This window comes from Delphinapterus leucas, chromosome 8 (genome assembly GCF_059928025.1).
Source record: "Delphinapterus leucas isolate spDelLeu-1000000601 "Yukka" chromosome 8, BTC_Dleu_Yukka2, whole genome shotgun sequence".
Lineage (NCBI taxonomy): Eukaryota > Metazoa > Chordata > Mammalia > Artiodactyla > Monodontidae > Delphinapterus > Delphinapterus leucas.
This window is the reverse complement of record NC_143136.1, coordinates 231,920-255,629: the sequence shown is the minus strand read 5'-3', so window position 1 is coordinate 255,629 and position 23,710 is coordinate 231,920. Positions and strand designations below refer to the sequence as shown.

Genomic DNA, 23,710 nt, shown 5'->3' with positions numbered 1-23,710 from the left:
TTTGGGCTCTTCTTTTGCATTTTTCTTCCAGATGAAATTTAAAATCATCTTTTCAAGTTCTGTAGAAAATCTTGCTGGGATAGATATTGTTTGTGATTGCATTGAATTTATAGATTAATTTGAGAAGAGACATTCTTTTGAGTTTTTTCTTCTAAGAGGATAGGTATGCCTCCTTGTTTCTTCTGTTAAAATTTTTGTTGTGAAATATACCATTTGTATATACTGTTTTAAAAAACAAAACCAAAAAACTGTATCTGTGTACTCTGCTTAATAGACCATCACAAGTACCTTAGAAGCCTTTGGTGTGTGCCTTTCTCCAGAAACAAAGGATTCTCTGCCCCCATCACCATGGTCGTCCTGAATTTTGTGTTAATTATCCCTTTGCTTTTCTTTACAGTTTTATCAACCATATATGTATCCTTACCCAACATATTGTTTCCTTTCACCTGTTTTTGAACTTTAAGTAGAATCATATTGTGTACTCTGTGAATTACTTTCGTTAAACGTTATGTTTCTGAGATCCATCCCTGTTGAAGCATGTACCTATAGCTCAATTCAGAAACTTGAGGACTCCTTCACAGTTCTAGGAAGTATTGAGGACCACAAAGATCCTTTGTGGGTCATATTGTGGATCAATATTATATTAGATATTGAAACCAACCAATTTTAAACGTAGATATTGGTATATTTACATATACCATTAAGTATATGGTGTATTGCTTATAGAAGTGTATACCTCTAAAAAATACTACTACTAATAATAGTAAACCTACTACATCTTAAACAGCATTTTTAATGAAAAATAACTGGGTTCCAAAACCCAGAATAAGTTAGTGGCAAGAGTGTTTTTGTTTTACGTTTTCGCAAATATATTTAATGACTAGAGTCTCATGTTTGCTTCTGCATTCAGTTAGTTGCAATATACTGTTTTAGTTGAAGTATATGAAAAAATCCGGCCTCACTGAGCTGTATGTTTAGAAAAGGGAGGAATATTTTAATATTCTTTTAAATAGTTATATTTTTCTTTAATACTCATCAAAACCTAATAGTTTCTTAAAGGTTAGCTGAAGTATAGAGTTTGGAATCAATGAACTTCTCAAACTATGCGATATTAAAACCTATTGGTCTAGCTTGCATTTTTTTTTAACATCTTTATTGGAGTATAATTGCTTTACAATGGTGTGTTCGTTTCTTCTTTATAACAGAGTGAACCAGCTATACATATACATATATCCCCATATCTCCTCCCTCTTGCATCTCCCTCCCACACTCCCTATCCCACCCCTCTAGGTGGTCACAAAGCACCGAGCTGATCTCCCTGTGCTATGCAGCTGCTTCCCACTAGCTATCTGTGTTACATTTGGTAGTATGCCACTCTTTCACTTCATCCCAGCTTACCCTTTCCCCTCCCCGTGTCCTCAAGTCCATTCTCTACGTCTGCATCTTTATTCCTGTCTTGCCCCTAGGTTCTTCAGAACTTTTTTTTTTTTAAAGACTCCATATATATGTGTTATTGCACGGTATTTGTTTTTCTCTTTCTGACTGACTTCACTCTGTACGACAGACTCTAGGTCCATCCACCTCACTACAAATAACTCAGTTTTGTTTCCTTTTAGGGCTAAGTAATATTCCATTGTATATATGTGCCACTTCTTTATCCATTCATCTGTCAGTGGACACTTAGGTTGCTTCCATGTCCTGGCTATTGTAAACAGAGCTGCAGTGAACATTGTGGTACATGACTCTTTTTGAATTATGGTTTTCTCAGGTATATGCCCAGTAGTGGGATTGCTGGGTCGTATGGTAGTTCTAATTTTAGCTTTTTAAGGAACCTCCATACTGTTCTCCATAGTGGCTGTATCAATTTACATTTCCACCAACAGTGCAAGAGGCTTCCCTTTTCTCCACACCCTCTCCAGCATTTATTGTTTGTAGATTCTTTGATGATGGCCATTCTGACTGGTGTGAGGTGATACCTTATTGTAGTTTTGATTTGTATTTCTCTAATGATTAATGATGTTGAGCATCCTTTCATGTGTTTGTTGGCAATCTGTATATCTTCTTTGGAGAAATGTCTATTTAGGTCTCGTGTCCACTTTTGGATTGGGTTGTTTGTTTTTTTGATACTGAGCTGCATGAGCTGCTTGTAAATTTTGGAGATTAATCCTTTGTCAGTTGCTTCATTTGCAAATATTTTCTCCCATTCTGAGGGTTGTCTTTTCATCTTGTTTGTGTTTTCCTTTGCTGTGTAAAAGCTTTTAAGTTTCATCAGGTCCCATTTGTTTATTTTTGTTTTTATTTCCATTACTCTAGGAGGTGGGTCAAAAAGGATCTTGCTGTGATGTATGTCATAGAGTGTTCTGCCTATGTTTTCCTCTAAGAGTTTTATAGTGTATGACCTTACATTTAGGTCTTTAATCCATTTTGAGTTTATTTTTGTTTATGTTGTTAGGGAGTGTTCTAATTTCCTTCTTTTACATGTAGCTGTCCAGTTTTTCCCAGCACCACTTATTGAAGAGGCTGTCTTTTCTCCATTGTATATTCTTGCCTCCTTTATCAAAAATAAGGTGACCATATGTGCGTGGGTTTATCTCTGGGCTTTCTGTCCTGTTCCATTGATCTATATTTCTGTTTCTGTGCCAGTACCATACTGTCTTGATTACTGTAGCTTTGTAGTATAGTCTGAAGTCACGGAGCCTGATTCCTCGAGCTCCGTTTTTCTTTCTCAAGATTGCTTTGGCTATTCGGGGTCTTTTGTGTTTCCATACAAATTGTGAAATTTTATGTTCTAGTTCTGTGAAGAATGCCCTTGGTAGTTTGATAAGGATTGCATTGAATCTGTAGATTGCTTTGGGTAGTAGAGTCATTTTCACAATGTTGATTCTCCCAATCCAAGAACGTGGTATATCTCTCCATCTGTTGGTATCATCTTTAATTTCTTTCATCAGTGCCTTATAGTTTTCTGCATACAGGTCTTTTGTGTCCTTAGGTAGGTTTATTCCTAGGTATTTTATTCTTTTTGTTGCAGTGGTAAATGTGAGTGTTTCCTTAATTTCTCTTTCAGATTTTTTATCATTAGTTTATAGGAATGCAAGAGATTTCTGTGCATAAATTTTGTATCCTGCTACATTGCCAGATTCACTGATTAGCTCTAGTAGTTTTCCGGTAGAGTATTTAGGATTCTCTATAGTATTATGTCATCAGCAGACAGTGACAGCTTTGCTTCTGCTTTTCTGGTTTGGATTCCTTTTATTTCTTCTTCTTCTCTGATTGCTGTGGCTAAAACTTCCAAAACTGTGTTGAATAATAGTGGTGAGAGTGGGCAACCTTGTTTTGTTACTGATCTTAGAGGAAATGGTTTCAGTTTTTCACCATTGAGAACGATGCTGTCTGTGGGTTTGTCATATATGGCCTTTATTATGTTGAGGTAAGCTCTCTCTGTGCCTACTTTCTGGAGGGTTTTTATCATAAATGGGTGTTGAATTTTTTCAGAAGCTTTTTCTGCATCTCTTGAGATGGTCATATGCTCTTTCTCCTTCAGTTTGTTAATATGGTGTATCACATTGATTGACTTTTGTATATTGAAGAATCCTTGCATTCCTGGGATAAACCCCAGTTGATCATGGTGTATGATCCTTTTAATGTGCTGTGGATTCTGTTTGCTAGTATTTTGTTGAGGATTTTTGCATCTATGTTCATCAGTGATATTGGCCTGTAGTTTTCTTCCTTTGTGACATGTTTGTCTGGTAGCTTGCACTTTAAAGGGATCTTTCACCCATGCATTGGTCATGAGGAAGATACTAGTTCACTGAATTATGTAGATTTCCCAAATGATGGCACATTTCAATATATAATACCAAAAACTCACTTACATTATCATCACCACTTTGAGAACCACTCCTGTGATTCATTCGTTTTTGTTGAAGTATAATAATCTACTCTAAGAATATATTATACGTTTATCCATTTTATTCTTTATGAACATATTGGTTATTACCAACATTTGGGCCATTATAATTAGTGGAGCCATAAATGTTCTCAGTCATCTCCAAGTGCATATACACAGTACTGTTGATCGGGCATATTTGTAGTGGAAGTGCTAGATCCATTGGGAGGATATTTGCATGTTCAATTTCATTAGATAATATCTAACTTTCCCCAGATGGTGATTCTGATATATACTCCACCAGTTGTGAATGAAACCTCCCTTTGCTCACCATTCTCTCTACATATGGCATTGTCCAACTTTTAAAATCTTTGCTGGTCTGGTAGAAGTGAAATGATATATTACTGTGGTTTTAAACTGCATTTCTCTGATTACTTAAAAGAAACTCAGGGTCTGTTTTCTACAGGCTGCTTGTTTTTTCTTACTAATATCTACGAATTAAAATGAAATATGTTATATATACTAGTTGATGAACTCTTCCTGTTGCTAAAAAAGTTACTAGGATCATTTATTTAAACAATTTAAAAACATGTAAAGGCATACGTTGAAGAAAGTCTTTCTTCCCTGTACCTGTCCAGCTCATTCCCCCAGTGTATTTTTTGATATTCCTCCTTCTTACTCTAATTTCTGCTATTATGCTCCTTTATTTTCCTCCACTTTTCAGCATATTCTAGAAGTCTTCACAAATCAGTATAGAGGAAGCATACTCATTCTATAGAGTAGGAAAAGCAGTTTTCTACTTTGTGGCTGTACCAGTTTTACCTAATCTGTAGTAGATAGAGTATTTGATATTTTTCTAATCTTTTGCTATTAAAAAAAACAAAACAGTGGTGCATGGAGTAACTTTGTAGAGTTGTCATTTTGTATGTGAGATTTCTATACAGTTAATTTCCAAAACTGATTGTTGGGTCAATATGTAAATGCTTTTGAAATTTTGGTAAATATTGCCAAATTGCTTTTCCTTGGATTCTGCACTCTTACCTGCAGTATACCTAAGTGACTATTTTTCCTAAAACCTCGCCTCACGGAATATGCTTATAAATTTATAGGTTTTGAGAGTGTGATCAGTGAAAAGTGGTATCAGTTTATTTGAATTTACATTTTCTTGGACTGTTTGAGCATCTTTATATATGCTTAAAGGTCTTTCCCCCCTCTTTTTTTGTACTAACTGCTCATATTCTTTGTCCATTTTTCTGTTTTTTATTGGGTTGTTGAACTTTGGGACTTCTTTACATACTCTAGGTACTAATCTTTTGACAGTTAAGTAGGTTGCAAATTCTTTTTCTCTTTGTGGTGCTAGTAATTCTTAATTTTAAACATTCTTATTTCATGTCTGTATATTTAGAATTGTTATTTGTGGGTAGTTTGGAGTATAGCTGTAATTTTAACTTTATTCACATATGGATAACCAGTTGTGGTAGAAATTACCATTGAATCCACTTGGGTTTGAAGTTTTGGTGGTGGCAGATTCTTGACTAGTGATTTAATTTTTTTAATAGTAGCAGGATTACTTAGATTCTTAAAGAAAATTATGTCAGTTTTGGTAGATTAGATTTTTTCTAGGACTCTGTCCATTTTGTCTAAATTTGTAATATTTATTGGTACAGAGTTGTTAAAAGTGCCCTCTTCCTATTTTTAATGTCTGAAGAATGTGTAATTATGTCTCCTTTTTTCATTTCTGATAATGCATATTTCTGTTCCCAACTCCCCTCCTCCTTTTCTATTAATTCATCTTGCCTGTAGTTTATCATCGATCTTAGTCTTTTTAGTGAATCCTGTTTTAGCTTTGTGATTATCTCTATCATGTCTTTGTTTTTATTTTTTAATTCTTTTTTTATTTATTTGTTTATATTTTATACTCAGCTGCGTCGGGTCTTTGTTGCTGTGTGCGGGCTGTCTCTAGTTGCGGTGAGATGGGACTACTCTTCGTCGTGGTGTGCAGGCTTCTCGTTGCGGTGGCTTCTCTTGTTGCGGAGCACAGGCTCTAGGCTCGCAGGCTTCAGTAGGTGTGGCACGTGGGCTCAGTAGTTTGGCTTGCAGACTCAGTAGTTGTGGCACATGGGCTTAGTTGCTCTGCAGCATGTGGGATCTTCCCAGACCAAGGCTTGAACCTGTGTCCCCTGCGTTGGCAGGTAGATTCTTAAGCACTGAGCTACCAGGGAAGTCTTATCATATATTTCTTTTTGTGTTTATTTTTTGTTTTTTCATTTATTAAACTATTTTTGAGATAGCTATAGATTTGTATGCATGTGTATGCTTTAGATATGCTTATTTTAAAGAGCATCAGTTGGAATTTTAATGCAATTTTCAAACATGTTTAGCTGGGATATAGCCTATTTACATTTGCTACAGTTGCTCTTATTTTTGCTTTCTATTTGTCCTGGCTGTTTTATATTTCTTTTTTCTCCTTTTTTGTTATTTTTTTAAAATAGCTATTTAATATCTTATATCATTTCATTTTCCCCGTATATTATTTCAGAAGTTTTATACTTTTTTCTCTTTTTATAGTTATCCTAGAAATATCATGCATCCTTGACTTTTCAAAATCTAAAAATAACCAGTAGGGCTTCCCTGGTGGCGCAGGGGTTGGGGGTCCGCCTGCTGATGCAGGGGACACGGGTTCGTGCGCCGGTCCGGGAGGATCCCACGTGCCGCAGAGCGGCTGGGCCCGTGGGCCATGGCCGCTGGGCCTGCGCGTCCGGGGGCCTGTGCTCCGCAACAGTAGAGGCCGCGGTGGTGAGAGGCCCGTGTACCGCAAAAAAAAAATTTTTTTAAATAATAAAAATAACCAACATCTTTACCTTCCTCTTAGATAATACAAGAACCTTAGTAGTTTAATTTTATTCAGCCCCTCATGACTTAACATGTTATTATTATGTAGTTTAATTTTTTTTTAATATTCTTACAAGACAGAAGGAGACCTGTTTAAAATTGTTATTGTGTTTTGCCGTCAGTCCTTTTTTATATTTCCCACATTTTTGCTACTTTCTCTATTATTCATTGATTGTTTTATCTTTTAGACCATCCACCTAGGGCCATTTTCCTTCTGCTTAAAGTCTATCCTTTAGAATAGATGAACTCTCTTAGTTTGTGTTTACCTGAAAGTGTCTTTGTTTCACCATCACTTAAGGGAGATGTTTTTGCTGAATATGGCAGTTTAGGTTGGCAGTTATTTTCTTGTAGCAATTTGAAGATCTCATTCCTCTGTCTTTTGGTTTCCATTATTGCTATTGAAAAGTCACCTGTCAGTCTTTCAGTTCCTTGTCTCTGGCTGCTTTAATATTTTTCCCTTTGTTTTTAGCTTTCTGCTGTTTCACTGTATCTATATTTATCTTGCTTGGGTTTATTTGGCTTTTTTAAGTCTGTAAATTGGAGGTGTTTTGAAATGTGTTTATTGACTTATTCATAATTCCTAAACTGTGAGTTTCCATTTTTATGTTCTGTTGATCTGTTTGTCTTAATGTATAAATAAATCTTTTATAACCTTCATAGTAAATATTTTCTCCTGGTCTTTTGCTTTTCTTTTCCTTTGTTTCCCACGGTTTCGCCAACAGACTGCATTGCCAAACTCGTGGATTTTTGATAATCTGATAAGTGAAAAGTGAACCTTGACAATAAAACTCTGGAACTGGTCTTTTGAGAGGAGTAGGACTGCAACTACTCTTTCAGTTTTTTCATCGTAATTGGTCTATTCAGATGTTTCTTCCACTTAGACCAATGTTAGTAAATTATATTTTTATAACTTTCAAATTTATTGGTATAGTGTGTGATAATTTATTATTTTAGAAATTTTTCCCTGTATTTGTGGTTAGCCTCCTTTTGTTGACATTTAATTTCTTCTCTTTATTGATTATATTTGCTAAAGGTTACTTATTCCAAAAGAACCAGTTTGGGGACTTCCCTGGCGGTCCAGTGGTTAGGGCTTCACCTTCCAATGCAGGGGGTGTGGCTTCAACCCCTGGTGGGGGAGCTAAGATCCCACATGCCTCATGGCTGGCGGGGGTGGGGGGGGACAAAAACCATAAAACAGAAGCAATATTGTAACAAATTCAGTAAAGAGTGTTTTAAAGAAATGGTCCACATTAAAAAAAATCTTTTTTTTAAAAAAAAGAACTAGCTTTTGGTTTTTATTGTTTAACTCAATTGGCCTTTTGTTTTTAAATTTGGCCTCTCTTTTTATTTATGAATTTTCTAAGAAGTGTCTGGGGCATACTTTCTGTTTTCTCTTAAGAATTGAGTAACACTTAATTGGATAACTAAATCCCTTGGTAATATTCTGTGTTAAAGACTCTGCCCTCCTTGGTACGGTGAAATAGACCCTGTTTAGAACCTTTGGGTACACCTGCTTCCTCATTAACTATTCAAGACCCCAACTCCTGAGGCCTGTTTTGACCAGTTGAAGCACCTGCTTCACCCTGTGGTTATCCTCCACTTCTCTATGAGCCACCTTTAGTAAATAGGCCTATTCTCTGCCCAGGGCGTTTGTGATGGGATATATCTAGGGGTGGTGGTGATTAAAAAAAAATCATTGTTATGGTATGGATTAGATGTCACTTTCCCTTTTGTTATATGTGATAATCAAAATAATCTAAAGCAGGTCTTAAAATGTAATTGACCCTGAGAGAAATTTAGTCTTAGGATTTTCTTGGAAGAAGGACAAAACTACTTAACAGTATCTTTGTAGTGTATACATACAGTAATGAGTTTAATGCAGCCATTCATTGCAGGCTGATAGTTTAATGCTGAAGCACAAATTAGTAAACGTGGTTTGATGAGCCAGAGCAAAGGCCGGTTCCTTTATACAGATGTCTGAAAATGGCACCATATCAACTTCGAAGTGATTCTAATAAAAAGTGCATAATCTTGAATATGGAAAGTATGTTCTCCAAAGAATCTGTTGACTCTTTACACAGCATAGCAAGAAAGAAAACAAAATATGATATAAGATTATAAGCATCTGTCTGATATATAGAAATCTTTTTTATAGTAGAAATGGATTTTGAAAATGTTCAAACAGTCTTCAAAAATTGAATATTAAGTCTAAAAGTAAGCCACAGTTAAATGAAACAATCATAGTACAAAGGGATTTTTAGCAATGGAAATAATTTTTTTTTTACTTTTGAATTTTCTTTATATTTTATATAGCAGGTTCTTATTAGTTATCCATTTTATACATATTAGTGTATACATGTCAATCCCAATCTCCCAATTCATCACACCACTACCACCCGCAGCCAATTTTCCCCCTAGCAATGGAAATAATTTTTTAAAGTTTTTAAGAAGAAGGCAGTTGCTCTCCCATTGCATATGTTAAATATGCAAAGTGATTTTGCTATTTTCAATAGTAATTAATCTACGTGATTCTTTATGAATTTAAGTAATTTCCTTTGTGAGTTAAGGTCTTCCTGTATGTTTTCTATTTGTACAATACCATAGCGGCAATGATTCTCTAGGAGCTCCTGATTAGTTTTCCGCTAGCAAGTGCAGATACGGTCCAGGAAATGCATATGGATGTCTTAGATTACTTGGTTAAAACATAAGCCAAAAGGAAAGACGTCCTTAGATCAGGCCAAACACCACACACACACACACACACACACACACACACACGCACACACGCACACACGCAGACACACACTCCAACTTTATTTTTCATGAGTTTTGTTAGGGCTGTGTGGCTTAGTGGGAGGGACAAGCACCCCATCCCAACCCTGGGTGCTGGTATCAGCATCTCCTGGGCATATATGGAGTATCCAAAACCATATTCAGTAGACCTTTTATTTTTGTAAATTACACAGCAAAGCCCCATGAAACTATAATCAGCGAGTTTACTAGACAATAATGGGAAAGCTTTATAGCAGCGGTGAGTTAGAATAACTTGGGGTCACTGTGGTGAAAAGACATGGATTTCGGTTTAGGTCTAGGATTTGCAATCCAGAATGGTTACTGAATAACCTGCAGGCAAGACCTTCGAGGGAATTGAAGCTTGGAGCGATCGTTGTAAAATAACAATAAAACTGTCCACCTAAGAGTATTGGGAGACGTCAGAAACAGGGAACTGAGGACACTCTGCTTGTCCAGCCCTCGGACCAGACTGCGGCTCCCCGAGCCGGCGCACGGCCAGGTAGCCTGGCTGTGCGCGCGTGCGCGGCTCGCGGTTCGCCACCCGCCCTCGTTGACTTTTAAAGGCACAGCCCGCGCCGCCCCCGCCACACTGGCTTTCGCTGGCAGGAGGGGGCCGGAGGGGCCAGCTGGGCAGAGGGACAGCCCCCTCCGCCACACGCCATGAGGTGAGGAGGAGGGGCCGGCCCTAACCCCCACCCAGCCAGGGGCTCCTGGAGACACCTGCGTCTGGGGCCTCCCGCCTGGCCGGTGAGCTGCCTGCCAGACAACTGGGTGACGAGGAGACTGGGAGAAGGGACGGACTAGGTGTCCCACCTTCAGGGGGCTTTGGGGAGTGAAGCTTTGGTGGGGCCGCCGAGGTAGGTGGTGAACAAACGGTTGTATGTACTTAAGGGTTTACGGAGCGCCTTTGCCTCCTGACTCATGGGATTCTGCGAGCGTGGAGTGGAGAAACCCTTGCCGAACTGCCAGAGAGATGGCATCACTCTTTACAACTCTTCTGTGTGTGTAGACTTACAGTATTTTAGGAAATCTTTTGAATTGTAAAGCAGTGATTCCAAATGGACTTTTGCACTTCAAATAATAGCAAGGGTATCTTGGTTTTTATTCTTTCTGTGGGTGATTATCTTGACATTAGAAAACATTTAAACTTTTGTACATGGTAGACTTTTTTTAATTTAAGAAATTTTTAAAGTTTAAAAATTTTTAAGAACTTAAAAATTGTTATAAAAATCATACATTTCTCATTCTGTAGTATTTTCTATTTTTTAATAGAGAAGCTTTATCTTATGGGTCTCTTACTGTTTTGGCTTATGGGAAATGCTATTTCCATTCATTTACTTTGTGTTCATTTTAAAAACTAACTTGCTACTACTTAGGGCCATGGAAGATCTTTTTTTCCAAAATGAAAATAGCTTTAGTTCCCCAGATTATATTTATGCTTACGTAAAATTTCAGATAATACGTAAAGCTGTAAAAAGAATGAAACAGGAACTACCTGTACTTGACCTACCCAAAGATAACTTGGTAGAGCGTTGAGTACTGTGGTGCTAGGAGCTCTGCTGGGTACTGAAGGTCTTTGTGAGCAAGACAAAGAGTATCTGCCTCTGTGGACCTTACATTCTGCTGGGGAAGATGGACACACACACACACCCAAAAGTAAATTGACAAAATAGCTGTATGTTGTAATGAGTGATTTAAAGAAAACACCTACTTTAGGTGGGGTGATCAGAGGAGGTTTATCTGAGGGAATAACTTGAGATTTCACTCAAAGAAGAGAGGGAGCTAAGCCGAGGGCAAAACAGGAGAGCGAGCGTTTCAGTCAGAAATAACAGCAAGTGCAAAGGCCTGAAACGAGCAAAGAGCTTGAATGGAAAGACCAGGGTAGCTGGACCGTAGTAGTAAGCCAGAGGAGGGAGGATCAGGTGAGGTGGAGGAAGCAAGCAGGGGTCAGATTTCACAGGGCCATGGCAGGGAGTGTGTGTTGTATTCTGGGGGCAACGAGAAGCCGCGAAGGGTTTAAGTAGAGAAGTGAAGTGATTTGGAATATGGATTGATTCATTCAATACATGAAATGTTTATTGAAACCTTACTGTGTACCAGGCACTGTTCTGGGCACTGGGGTACAGCACGGAAAAGGATAAATTCCTGTATTCATGAAGCTAATAATCTAGTGGTGGGCGCATAATCAAATAAACAAGAAAAACATCAGATAAGCATTATACAGATGATGACCATTGTTTAAATCATAGTATATGTTCTTAAGACTTTGTGTATATATATACATACTTCTCCTTTGTTATCAGCTTTTCTTTCCCCTAAACAACTTATGGTAGGATTTTTTCTGTGTTACATTAAATGAACAGCTTTCTTTTATTTGGAAGCATCAATTTGTTTTGTAGATTAAGTATGGCCAAAATAATACTACAGAAATGAAAAAAATACTGTGCAGCAACAAAAACTTATCTAAGTCATCTGTTTGGAAAGAAGTATATAGTAACTTCCTTTGGACAGTCTGACATGTGGCTCTCCTGCCTCATCCCATGTTCCAGCAGCCCCTCATGATAACTTTGACCTGTTAATGTGGTTAGTTAAATTTATGGATTTCCTATTTATTGAACCAATTCATACATTCCTAAAATGTACCTTAATTGACTTCTGTTATTATGTTAGTGTCCTGATGGATTCCCTTTGCCAATACATATATTTTAGGATTTTAGTATCAATATTCGTGAGATCTATAGTTTCCTTTCTTAGTATTTTCTTTGTCAGATTTTGGTGTTAGCATTTGACTGCTTTATAAAAAGAATCGGGAAGCTCTTTTTCTGAGTTTTGGAACAGATTAAATTGCATAAGTATTATTCTTTCCTTTAATTATCAAATACATATTTACTGAACATTCACTGCGTGCCAGGCATTGGGCTGATGCTGGGTAATCACAAGTAGACAAAACAGACATGATTCCTGTCCTCATAAGGCTTGGTTTATTAGGTAAATAGACATTAGTGAAATAATTATGATTATGTAATTATAAACCATGATAAATACTCTGAAAGAAATCGTTGAAGATCTACTTTGACTGTTCTGTTCATGTATTTGAGTAAATGGTTATTGCGTTAATACACACTAAAAATTAATTCTTTTAAAATTAATATTTGTTGAAGATTTGATATGTAATTAGTTCTGTGATAAATACATAAGTAAATAAAGTGAGGTCTTCATAATTATAAAAGTTAAAATAAAAATAATGGTGATAGTAGCTACCATGGTAGGTGGTATATTGCACATTTTTTGATTGAAGAAATTAAGACTTACATTAAGTAGACACTTCAGTTATGTCTGTGACACCTCCAGTTGTACACTCCTCTGGAAATTCCACTAAGATTATAGTGACAGAGTAAAGATATAAATCCACAAAGATCAAGAGAGTGAGAAAGGAGAAGATAAATGAAATCAGCATTTGGGAAACTACAAAAGAAGGTGGTCAATTACTAAATGATTTAGTGGATTAGAGAATGCTGAAGGCTGAAGAGAGGTAAGCCAACAAGAGAAGCAAGCCGATTCCCTCCACAGAATCTGGAAAAGGCTCAGGATTTAGAGGTACCAAGTACTTCTCAGGGCAGGAATATGGGTGGAATAGAAATAGAAGTATCTGTAAACTGTGGTATCTTTAAAAAGAAAAGAGAAAATACAACTTACGTAAAAGAAGAGATTCTTTTTTTAAAAAAGGGAGAGAAATTATTCAGGAAGCAAGAAAGGATTAGATAATAAAGCTGAAGAACTCTCCTAAAAAATAGAATAGCCACAACAATTAGACAAAAAGAGTGAGAAAGTATTTAGAAAATAAAGGTCCAGTCAAGAAAGTTTTTCATCTAATCCAGTGGCAGGAAGAAAAATCTATAACGAAATCAGTACTATAGATATGTGGGAGAATCTGGAACATGATACAGTGGGTAGCCAGTGATACCAACAGCCAGTGTCATTGAGATGGGATATGTCATGAAAGGTTTCAGAGAGGTACTGATACCTGAAATCTAAGTAAGTATTCAAATGATAAGCCAAAAAAGGGCACTAGTGTATACATTTTCAGGGCAATAGAAATAGCAAATGCAGAGGTGGAAACACGATACACATGAGGAACTGCAAGCAGTTCATTATTTGAGAAATTCAGTATACTTTACAAAAAATAGCATGTATAGTTTTATAATAGTACACCTTTTTTCAAAAAGGATTTGAGGTAGAACTGTGTGAATATATTTAAGATTCTTTAGAAAAAGTAGCAATATTGGTTATATCGTTCATTATGTCAAGAGGGGAGAATTAAATTGGGATTCAGGAGACCAGGATTCTAGTGCAGACCTACCACTAACTTGTTGAGACCTTAGTGTGATAATGTTGTTGACTGCCTTCCCAGTAATCACCTCCCTTTTTCTTCCCTTCCCCCAAACCACAATTTTGTCTAGCTTTTGGGGTGATCCCATGCTTCAGGAGCAGCTTGGGCGGGTGAGAGTGGGGGGCTGTGTGACTCTTAGTTACTCTAAGCTCATTATGGTAATTCCACTCTCTTTGGTTAGTGATTGTTTTAGGAATAAACGTGTGACTCAGCTCTGGCCAATGAGTTGAGAATGGGGTGCCTGCAGAGAGAATTCTGGGAAAGCTTTCTCACCGAGGACAAAGGAAAAGATGCCCTCTCCCTGCCTTCATCTTATTCTAGCTCTGAAGATGTGTTTGAGCCCAGTGTACGGATGCAACAGAGCAGTTTTCAGGCTTAAGGGTTCCCTCCTCTGCTCCTGAAGCTGAGGATTGTTTTTAAAAATATGGTGCCTTTGTTGCTACTCCTTTTCTAAGTTGCAAGTGTAATCTGGTTTGGGAGGGTCTTTACTTCCAGCTCTGCTTTCCTCTTTGAGACCACTGTCACCAGGAGATACAGCCCTTGCTTTCCAAAGGTCACACACTCACTCTAGGAGTATTTTGTGAGCGCATTCTAAGATCTCCAGGCCACCGGGACACTTTCATCATAGAGACTTTTTCTCGTTTGTCTTGATAAAATGCAGGGTATAGCATAGTACTAGGCACATAATAGTCATCACTAATAGTTTTGTTTAATGAAGGGTGAATCAAATATTACTTATTTAGGGGTGGGGAGAGGTTTTATTTGTGTTCTATTTGATTTTATTATTTCCAGCCAGTAGAACATGGGTGTGGTTCTATAATCTGTGCATTTTGAAAGGTTTTTTTCAATGAGGCAAAATTGATTCCTGTTTATCTCTGCGAAGAAAATTTTCTTTAGAAATTAAAGAATTGGGGGAAAACCACTTCAATTTATGTGTGTTACTACTTCTTATACAGCAAATTTAGCCTTTAGCTCTGGAGACTTGACAAAGAAGGGAAACATTACAAAATTGTACCTAATGCAAACTAGATGCTCAGTAAACATTTATTTATATAGTAGATATGCCTGAAATAGAACTATTCACTTTATGATTTAATTTTTTCTTTTTTCATTTTAGCATTTATGACATTAGCAGAGAACAGGACTATGTCAAGAAGTCCGGGGGTATACTTGGTGCAAATGAATTAAGACCACCCTCCCAGCTCCATTCCCTGTGAGAGAAGACCGAGACAAGGTTCATATCAGAGAAGAGTGGGTATTAAACTAAATGCTATAAGCTATTACTAATGAATCCAAAGCTGCACAGTACAGTTTTTTAGATTTTAATTTAGATCATGTAAAATGAAAGGACTTTTTTAAAAATTCTAACTTCCAGTAGCTACAGATTTCTTATAATTATTAGTCCAAAATTGATAGGTGATTAAGTTTGCAAATTGCATCAGAAAAGGTGTGTGTGTTCAAGAGAAATTGTCACACTCCTCTATCTGTATTTCTTTGAAATTATGATTTATTTTACTTGATTTTAAATTGAGATATTTTAAATAGTAGAAGTAATACATGCTTATGTAAGAAAAATCTAAATTGTAGTGATATATATAAGGCAAAAGTATAAGTTCTCCTTTTTGTCCACTCCCCAATCACCATTGGTGTATATACTGTTAACGGTTGGATTTCCCATCTTTTCTACATCTTTTTCTGTATACTTCCAAACACATAATTTTTTATGGTTTTTTTTTTTTTTACCAAAATGACAGATAATACATATTATTCACTCAGTAGTATACAATAGATATCTTTGTACGTCAGTATATACAGATTTACTTTGTTTTTATTTAGTGAGTGCAAGGTGTTTCCCTATTGATGGCAATTTAGGCTGTCTCCAGTGTTTTTGCTGTTATAGGTGTTGGTGCATGGAACACCCTTGGACATATAACCCCTGCACTTATGCTAATATTTCTGAGGAATAGATTCCCAGAAATGGAATGGTTATTTGGTATGCCCATTTAAGTTTTTGTTACTTTCTGCCAAATTGTGTTCTAAAAAAGCTGTATATATCTTAAACTGGCAGTCCTTTGATATCTTAAAGGTAAGGGTAGTACATTTTAGGATTAGGTGATTAAAGAATGGGCTGTTCCTTCAACAACTGTCAAATGACCTACTTAGAGGAGATACAGTATATAGGCATGGAGAGTATTAAAAGGTGTAGGTTGCCTTCTACTAATAAGGGCCTTTAATGGCACATATTGTTGGGTTCTTAGTGTTTCTGTCTTTGATAAGTGCTATTGCTTAGTTCACAAACAGGAGTTGTGGTCATGTAAGTCTGGGGGAGATGGAGAAGTGGCTAGATTCTGTTAGATTACTGTGACACCTAAGTTGTTGACGTTTGTTCATCTCATTATTTGCTTTCAGACCAGATGCTTATAGAATGGAAAATAGATACCTGTGGTATAGCATCAGAAGCTGGTTTATAATTTTTTTATCTCTCTTATTAGAAGTTATAAAGAGAGAAAAAAGTGTCCCGAAATCAGACACTCAGTATCCCTGTCATGGATTTTGAGATGGGGGACATTGATGCAGGGCGCTTTGAGCAGAATCCAACTTGTTGTGTCAAGCTTGACCTAACTTTTTTTTTTTTTTGCAGTACGCAGGCCTCTCACTGTTGTGGCCTCTCCCATTGCGGAGCACAGGCTCCGGACGCACAGGCTCAGCGGCCATGGCTCACGGGCCCAGCCGCTCCGCGGCATGTGGGATCTTCCCGGACCGGGACACGAACCCGTGTCCCCTGCATCGGCAGGCGGACTCTCAACCACTGTGCCACCAGGGAAACCCAAGCTTGACCTGACTTTTAAGATCCAATCCACAAATGGCAGAGAAACGTGCCCGAAGCCAGGTGCTACAGGAAGGAATATTAACTCAGTTTTCAGAGCCATTTTGATTCAACTTCAGTTTTTTCCATGTGCTCTTTGTTGATCACTTAAACCGTAAGGGACACTCTTTATGCTTTACAGACAGGTACTTTTCAAGTTACCTTCTTAGATGTTGCTTTAGATTTCTGTGTGGAATAGCCCCCTCTTCTTTCTCTTAATATTCTGATCATCTTGAATGTTAAACTAGAGCATGTGCATTGCTCAGCAAAAAATGAAACTATCCATTTATTTAATGCTCCTCGTTTTGTACGCTTGTTTTAGGCGGTTAAATGAAAGCGCATTGTGTGGGAAGAGACAACGTCAAATGATTTATCAGTAAAATTCTCATTATGTCCTTAATTATAGAGCAGGAAACTTGTGCTTTCTTGAGAGTATAATTGAGGTCATTTATTATGAAGTCATGAAAGATTCAGGGTTTACTGTGGTTTTCCATTAACTTCTCTTTTGATATGCTTTTCCTTCTGCCAACTGTAAAATTATTACTTTTCTAACATATGGCTATTTGGAGAGTGCTGACATAAAAAGGAAGCATTTTTAACCATAAATAAATGGTTTTAGAAGTTACAGTATAAAAGTACAAAATAAGTCATTTCTTACTTGTTCCTCCTTGTTTATTTTAAATCATTACCATTAGTCCTAGCTTTATTGGGAGCAGTACTCCCCACATTGTATTAGATGGGGTCTTTTAAATTGCATTATTTCTCACAGTTTTCAGTTTATTATTGTGCGTTGACGCTCAAAATTGGGGATATATGTAGTATTCAGTACTTGTGAAACTTATAATCTATTAACATCTTGCAGAATTTAGGGAAGTTGATAATCATAGATTGGTCATTTCCAAAGCTATGACAACTTTTATTTCTTTCACTTGTAAGCAACATCTTTCACAAATATTGAGCCTCATAGTATAATTAGATTCTTTAAATATTATATTGCCTTTTAAAAAATTTAAATACTAGGTTTCCAAAATTATAATTTTTAAAGGAATCCTGATTTGCATTTGAGCTAGCTGTACAGATTATTTGTAAAAGGAGTTTGCAAGTGCATAGGCTTCCCAGTTTGTTTTGAGGAAGTAGCTAAAGAAAGCCATAATTTTTAAATTGTTATCACTGGTGTTTTGCTGTTTGAATCTCTTTAGAATATCCATATTTTTCACAGCACTGGTATACCGATATTGAAAGAGAGAAGGTGAAACTGAGGAAAAATCAAAGTCAGATACAATCGATATAGATCAGATGTGCCAACTTCAGAATATTCTTAAGTGTTTCATCCTCTTTTCTTTCTTTCCTTGCTATTTATAATCTTTTATTTTTGATACGATGAAGTATTATTATCAAAATCATTTTTAAATTACCTTGGGAATTGAAGCATTAGGACAGTTTAGTCCAAATGAATTTTACTGAAATGTTTGTTTTGATTTCTGTAATAGTCTAGGGTTTTTTAATCTGTTGTTCATAAATTAATTTTAATTAAAAAGCTTATGTTTTCTTTAACTTTTGAACTCTAGTGTAATTGGCAGAGTCCTGGTATAAGTAGGAAGCCAGATTAATGTACTTATTTATACTGTAAGGCCCAAACTTCCAGTCTTACATAAATTATTCTCTCTATTATTTACAAATAATCAGTGTGTATCCGCCCCCCCAACCTTGTTAAAGAGAATAGAGAGGATGTAAATAGAAAGGAGTAAACAAATCAAATAGTTCAATGTTATGAGAACTCATTAGGCTCAGTTCTTGCTAAGTGAGGACTGGTAAAATCAAAAGACACAAGGGCTCAATCGAGAGAATTACTGGATTGAGTCAGTAGTTCTCAATTAGGAAGCATGCCTCTCATGGGAGGGGTATACCAGCATCTTTGGGATAACACATGGGTATGGTTTGAAGAAAGCACTTTCAAGAAAAGTAATAAAGTTTTATTTTTGTAAAATGATGATTTTATAATACAGCCCATAAGAAGTAAATTTTAATAGACATGTACAGGCTGGTGAGGAAGCCCCAAAGAAACATGATTTCTAATGTGTTTGCTGAGTGTGCAGTAGTAGGCTCCTTCCAAGGGACCTAACAGACTTCCTTGGGGATTTGGTGAGAAGACAGGAAGGGTAAGTTTATCAAAATGTGGCTTAGGTTTAAAAAAATTTAAGAATGAGAAGCATTGGTCTAAGCAGTTGCTGACCACCAACTTGACACTACAGTTGCATCTGCTTTTACCCAGTGTGGCTACAGCGCCCAGCTTGAAACCAAAAGGGATTTATTCTTGCATTAAAAGTCATTCACCCTCAGTTATAATCCATTTAGGTTATTTTCACATGTGAGATCTTTTAAGATAGTCCAGATATGGTAGCCAAAACACATTGTAAATGTCTTAATTATACAGGAAGGAAATAGATGATTATTTCCTATTATCATAGATGATATATTTCCTGTATCAGTATTCAGTGATATTTAGTGTGCCACTTTTCCCCATCCTTTGGTTATCTTAAACAGTTGCATTATTTTTGTTTGTGTTTTGCAGTTTTTGAGACAGTGTCCTTGAGTTCAGACTCTCTCTTCCAGAGGGCAGTTTCAATTCTCCATACTTCTTACTTGGACTCTGCATCTGAGCATGGTTTTCAGTACAGTCAAGTGACTGGTGAAAAATGACATTTTCTTAAATGAGGTGAGGTGCTTGGTACACACTGTGTCTGCTTTATTTTAGTTTTAAAGAAAGAGACCCATTATTTTTGATATATAAGCCTAGTTCTTTTTAGCTATCCCATTTCAGCTGAAATAAAAGATCCTTGGAAATAGTCACTTGAAAGGTAATTATAATATATTCTAGGGAATAGAAAAATAATAAATTTCATTAGTCTTTTAGCAGGAGGAATTCAGATGATGCATTTTTAAAAGTTAATTTTCAAGGCAAAATAACATGTTTATAACATTTGATTATTCTCTCCTTATACGGTACAAAACTCTTTACCAAGAAAAAAAAGCAAGTAACTGTACTCACGAAGAACTTCAAGAAACTTACGGGTTTCTTCTGTTTGAAACTGAAAATCAGGTAAGGGAATTCGATCGTAGAAAAGTAATTTTGTGATGTTAATGTACAAAATTAATTATATCATTAAAGTTAAATATTGGTATTTTAGGTCTATAAAGTTTGTAAGATTACCAGTTCATCAGTCTTTTTTGTTAGTTTGGTGGCAATGTAAATGACAGTGAAAGCTTGTCATGAAAGAGATTGGATTTCTACAACTTTCCATAGGTTTTCTTTAGTTTTATCTTGAATACATTTGTAAGCTCGTGGTGAGATTTTGATTAATACAGATTCCTTAAGTATTAATAATGACTTTTAATGGAGTGAATGGATATTTTCTATTCTCGATCATTGTTTAGATAGATATTTTCTATTTCTTGTGGAGGTTTTTCAAGTTTAAATTACATGATTTTGGGGACAAGATGAACACGTTCAGCATTCTAGTTACTTGGAATTGTTTCATGCCTTATTTTGAAAATTGAACATCCATATTGTTGGTTGTACCTAAATTGTGGAGAAGGAGACTACTGTGTGCAGGTATGTCTCCAGAGATGTGTGTGGCTTCTAGATACAGTTCAGCAATGCTAGAGATCTATAATCCAACTTAAAGTAATTCCAAGGTAGTATTTCGGTTGAGGTCATGATTTTTAAAGAACAGGGATAGATTTGCTAAAGAATAATTAACATTACCATATAACTTATGGATTATATAGTAATACTAGAGAGTTTGTTTAACTTCCAAATAAGATATGTTATGGATTCATACTAAAAAAAAAAAAAAAAAAAAAAAAGCATTTGCGGAGGAGACATTTTCAAATTTAGTGATTCCCAAGCTGTAATTGAAAAAGAAATCTTCAGGAGAGGACTTATCTGTGAGCTTGTTTAATTTGGTTTTGCCGGTGACATTTTTGTTAACAGAAATAATAAAATTTCACGAAAAAGTTTGAACTGTTAATATTAACTAAAACACAATTGCCTTACGTAAGCTTGCTTTGTGCCATGAATGCATACAACGTACAGATTCTGTATTGAAAGTCTGTATATAGATTATAGAGTTATTTCATGGACCCTCCCAAGAACGATATGATAAGCAAAGTACGATCTTTTGTTTAAGGCAAAGTTGGTATGTCAGCGTGGACTCTGTGTTGGCAGCAGTGCTATCAGCACTCTGGGTGACCCAGGGAAAGGTACGTCTGTAAGGAAAAGGAATCTCTTTTACAAGGTGAAGTGGGGTTTAGTTAGTTACATAAGATACCTATGTTAAATGCTAGTTTCATTGATGATAAATAGTGATCTTTGGAAGCAGACCTTTAAACATATAAATGAGCTTTGAGTCTAAGACTTAAGGTTTTCTAATAGGAGTTATCTTTTTTAAAAGGATGGTTGGACTAGAAAAGGTACTGAAGGTATCTTTCAGTGCCAAGAGTTTAGTGCAGTCATCTGGGGCTAGTGAGGATTTCTTCTGAATTATCATAATGGCAGTAGGAACACATAATAGAGGGAACTGACGCACCTTGGCAACTGTGGAATGTGAGGAGTAACAAAGAATCAAATGTAAGGTAACTTACACTGCACTGATATTGTCAGTAGAAGAGAGACACGGAGGAGAGGAAATTGTAGGGAAGCTGTTGAGTTAAAAGAGAAAGGTAATCTTACTGTCAAGAATGTGGATTAGCACTAATTTCTTTAAGCTTCACTTTCCTCATCTGTAAAATAGATGAAACTACCATCTAGATTTGCTGTGAGGATTACATGAGACTGTGTCAAGTGCTTAGCTTGGAGCTTACACCTAAATGAACACTACTACTTCAGTGAGCTAAATTTGAGAAATAATGAGGTGGTCATAAGTGTTTCTGAAAGCTGTCCTGCTGGTGGTAAAAATAGTTGGAAAAGGGATTAGAACTGGAGGTTGGGGTTCAAGGTGGCAGCGGGTGGGTGTTAGCTGAAGCCAAAAACATTGTTACATGGGGCAGCAAAGATGGCAAGAGCAGAACTTTCAGGTGGTTATGGGAGCAAGGGATGGGGCCACGGGGCAAGGCTAGGAAGAGGGAGTTGAGAGCAGTCCAGGGGATGAAGAATCAGGAGGTGGAGTTTCACAGAGAACAGAAGGCTGTAAGGAGGGGTGTTAGCAGTGTCAGATGCTACAGAAGTTGGAGATCAGCACTGAGAAGGATTACTGGGCTCCATGGCTACATTCCTGCTGACCATTTCTTTTAAATAACAACTTTATTGAGATAACATTCACATACCATTCGTTTCACCTGTTTAAAGTATACAATTTTTTTTTAGCATATTCACTAAAATGAATATGCAGCCATCAGCACAATCAAGTTTAGACCATTTTCATCAGTCACTCCCCACTCCCACCAGCCTAAGCAACCAGTACTCTACTTTTTGCCCCTATGGGTTGGCCTATTCCAGACATTCCATGTAGATGGGATCGTATATGACCTTTTGTGACTAACTTTTTTACTTAGCTTAGTGTTTTTGAGATTCATCCATGTTGTAGCATATACTTCATTCCTTTTTTGACTGAATAATATTCCACTGTACCGCATTTTCTTTATCCATTCAGCACTTGATGGACATTTGGTTGTTTCTACTTTTTGGCTATTATAAAAAAATGGTACTATGTACGTTCTTGTCCAGGTCTTTATGTGGACATGTTTTTTCATTTCTGTTGGGTTTATACCTAGGAGTGGAATTGCTGGCTCATATGGTAACTCTGTGTAAAACAAATGTTTTTTTAAACTTATATTCAGCTCTTCTAAAGGACATGAAAGGGGATAAGTTCATAACCCCAGTAACAGTTTACCTAAAACCTTTTTTTCCTTCTCCCCTACTCTTTTTAACCCCCCCCTTCTTTTCATTATGAAAAATGCTAACATAGAAAAAGTAGAGAGCATAGTATAATATACCTATCACCTACGTTTAACAGATAATGTTTTGCATTATTCTCTTCATTTGTTTAAAAAAGTTTTTTTTTTTCTGAAAATTGTGAAAGTGAATTACAAGCAAACACCTCAGCTTACATCTCTAAAAATTAAGGCCATTTTTGCGCTTTACTGCAGTCACATGAGTTTATTGTTGATGTTTGAGAGGCTGGCTTCAGCAGGGTGGTGGAGTAGATAGAGGCTGGATTGCTCCTATAAATACACAGTCTTCTTCATCACATGTACTGGGGGTAATAATAAAATAGCACTACTGCCTGTGTGTGTTCTATAGTTTTGGGCTCAAATAGAAATGGATAGTTCTGTGTATGAAAGTAATCCTTTATATTACTGTAGTGTATTATAGTTTTAAAAGTTTATGGATCTTTTTAAATCTTCCTGAGAACCCTGTGATTTATGTATCTATACTCATGCCCACCTTGCCCGCTTAAGTGACATACTCCTCAGTCACATGGTTATTATTAGCAGTAAGTGAAAAACCTGGAACTGGAACCCAATCTCCTGGCCACAAGTTTATTGCTCTGTCTGCTATATCCATGTCCTCACCATTGTCTTTTATGTTTCAAAAGAGATACTTCAGGAATATCTCTGAAATGTGTCCTTTCCTCCTTATTCTCACTGCTGCTGCCGGGTGGGGATCCTCTTCTCCTGTCGTAACTTAAAGGAGTCTCTCCCCTCTTGAGACTCACTTCTCTATTAAGCTGCAGTGGGCTGTGATGTGGCTACAGTGGTGAACAAAACACATATAACCCCCGCCTCCCTGGAATTCACAGCCCAGCAGAATAAGCTGCTTGAAGGCAGGACCTCGTTGTATTTCCCTTTGTGGCACTGCTGCCTGGCACACAGCTGCAGTGTA

The 23,710-nt window shown here is 36.7% G+C and overlaps 1 protein-coding gene across 1 annotated transcript in view; it reads left to right on the top strand.

Annotated features, from left to right (window-relative positions):
* The window catches only part of LOC149748488 (protein TASOR 2-like), a 43,623-nt gene extending 24,080 nt beyond the window's left edge, over positions 1-19,543 (top strand). Inside the window, 1 exon segment of the mRNA XM_089916083.1 lies at positions 19,400-19,543. The gene's annotated coding sequence lies outside the window, so the exon portion shown is untranslated.
* Positions 19,544-23,710: the final 4,167 nt, after the last annotated feature.